The sequence below is a fragment of the Lissotriton helveticus genome, chromosome 3_1 (genome assembly GCF_964261635.1).
Source record: "Lissotriton helveticus chromosome 3_1, aLisHel1.1, whole genome shotgun sequence".
In the NCBI taxonomy this organism is placed as follows: domain Eukaryota; kingdom Metazoa; phylum Chordata; class Amphibia; order Caudata; family Salamandridae; genus Lissotriton; species Lissotriton helveticus.
The window spans coordinates 1,521,362,527-1,521,365,358 of NC_136061.1; positions in this window are offsets into that span (position 1 = coordinate 1,521,362,527).

Genomic DNA, 2,832 nt, shown 5'->3' on the forward strand with positions numbered 1-2,832 from the left:
GCAAGGGGCTGAGAGGCAGACGCGTCCCCGGGCCCCTGGGGGCGGATTGGTGTCATTACAACGCGTTGTATTACAACGCATTCCGTTACAACGCAGATTTTACAACGCGGGATCCATTACAACGCATGTCATTACAATGCATGGCATTACATCGCAGATGCTATTACAACGCATGGCATTACATCGTAAGTATAGGTAATTTGACTTTTTTTTAAAAATGTTATTTAGTTTATTGTAATTAAACTTTTTTAAATAATTTAATTAAAAGACATTTAAATATTGTCATTAATTTAATTTAATAAAATAATATCTATTTAATAAATGTAATTATAATAAAAATTGTAATTAATTTAATTTAATTAAAAAAAGTAATTATTTTAATGTACATATTTTTTATAATGAAATTAAATTAAATTAATAATATTAAACTATTTAATTTAATTAATTTAATTAAAAAATGTAATTAATGTAAAATAATTAATTTAATTTATTAAATATATTTCTATTAATTTTAAAATGGTAAATATAATTTAATTATCCCTAAAGCCAAACCCTGCCCTAAAACCTAAAAACACCCCTGTACCCCAAAACCCAAACCCTGCCCTAAAACACCCCTGTACCCCAAAACCCAAACCCTACCCTGAAACCTAAAAACACCCCTGTACCCCAAAAACCAAACCCTACCCTGAAACCTAAAAACACCCCTGTACCCCAAAACCCAAACCCTACCCTGAAACCTAAAAACACCCCTGTACCCCAAAAACCAAACCCTACCCTGAAACCTAAAAACACCCCTGTACCCCAAAACCCAAACCCTACCCTGAAACCTAAAAACACCCTGTACCCCCAAACACCTATACATATACTCCTATACTCATATTTATTTAAAAAATTACTTAAAATAATAAATTTAATTTATAATATTTAAAAACATAAATAAATATTTTTATTTATTTTTATTTATAATTAATATTAATTAAATCATTTATATATTATTAAATAAAATTAAAATAAATTATATACTTACCAATACTTACGATGTAATGGTATGCGTTGTAATAGCATCTGCGATGTAATGCCATGCGTTGTAATGCCATGCGTTGTAATGGATCCTGCGTTGTAATAGCTGCGTTGTAACAGCATTACGACGTAAAAGTTGCGTTGTAAGTGATACACACCCCTGGGGGCCCCTGGCGGGCGGGCCCCGGGACGCCTTCCCCCTCTCAGCATGGCCGGACCTCATGGAGGTCTTTGCCTGATCAAACTCGGAGGTCTGGGCCTGATCAAACTCGGAGAAAAAAGGACCATCAGCAAGGGGCTGAGAGGCAGGAGCGTCCCCGGGCCCCTGGGGGCCACTGGCAGGCGGACCTCGGGACACCATCCCCCTCAAACTCGGAGGAAAAGGACCATCGGCAAGGGGCTGAAAGGCAGGAGTGTCCCCAGGACCCTGGGGGCCCCAGCGGGCAGGCCCCAGGGCTGCCTTCCCCTGATTCAGAATCTCTGGAGGGCTGACTGACCCTCTCCCTAGTAATCCGGAGGAACATTACCCCCCTTTCTTTTAATCCGTGCACCCGAGGGGACATAGGGGACCCAAGGCACGAACGAGCCCGACCTCCTGGAGCCCTGGCTGGGATCCGGGAGGCGAATGGCACCTCATCGGGACTTCCAGGGAAGTTCGGTCATCTGGTGGCCCTATAGGAAAGCATAGCAGGCGACCAGATGGCCGAGGGGATCCGATGGCCGGGCACGAAAGAGGACACCCTGTGCCCCAACGAAGGAGTCAGCGTGCTCCGCGGCATGACCGACCGGAGGCCCAGGGCCCAAGCTGGGCCCCAGCCATGGAGGCTCCCAGGGGCCCCGACAGGCCCTCCGACCCGGGGCCCCCAGGCACTTTGACAAGCAGGGGAGGCCTGCCCGGGCACAACGGAACCCCGACCCGGGCCCGGGCCCTTGGCAGTGCAGCAGGCCGGGGGACAGGGCCCAGGGCCCGAGCACCCGACTCGGGGCCCGCCGTGGCCCTTGGATCCAGCCGGGGCTCCCAGGCCTGGAGGCGCAGGGGAAGCCTTCCCCGGGCCTGCCGGACACCGTCCCGGGCACCCTGCCGCGTGGCAGGACCCAGGACAGAGCCCCGGGTGGGGAGGCCACAGTCCCCGGGGCCCTCAAGGGCCCCGGACGAAGCTCCTGAACCCGGTCAAGCACGGGGAGGCTCCCCGGGCACCACAGAACCCCGTCCCGGGCTTTTGGCAGTGTGGCAGGCCGGGGGACAGGGCCAAGGGCCCTAGCACCCGACCCGGGGCCCGGCGCGGCCACTGGACCCAGCTGTGGCTCCCAGGGCCCGGGGGCGCAGGGGAAGCCTTCCCCGGGCCCTCTGCACCCCGTCCCAGGCACCCGGGCCACGCTGCAGTCCCAGGGACGGACCCAGGTCTGGGGCGGCATCCTGGCCCGCCTATCTGCCGGCTGATGACCGCTAGGCCGACAAGGGTCCCAGAGGACCTTGTCCCTAGTAATCCGGAGGAAGGCTACCCCTCTTTCTGGGAACAAGTGCGCACCGCAAGGCTCGGGCGACCCTAGGCGCGAACGTGCCCGACCTCCTGGAGCCCTGGCTGGGATCTGGGCGGCGAAAGGCACCTCATCGGGACTTCCAGGGGAACCCGTCCATCTGGTCGCCCCATAGGAAAGCATTGGGCGAGACCAGATGGCCGAGGCGAGAGGGGCAACCAGATGACCGGGACCGAAATGACACCAGTCTGCCTGCCTGCCCCGAGCCTCCGCGGGAGGGTTCCCGTCTGCCCTTCCAGGGCTGCAGGGCTCCAGGGCTCCAGGGCTCCAGGG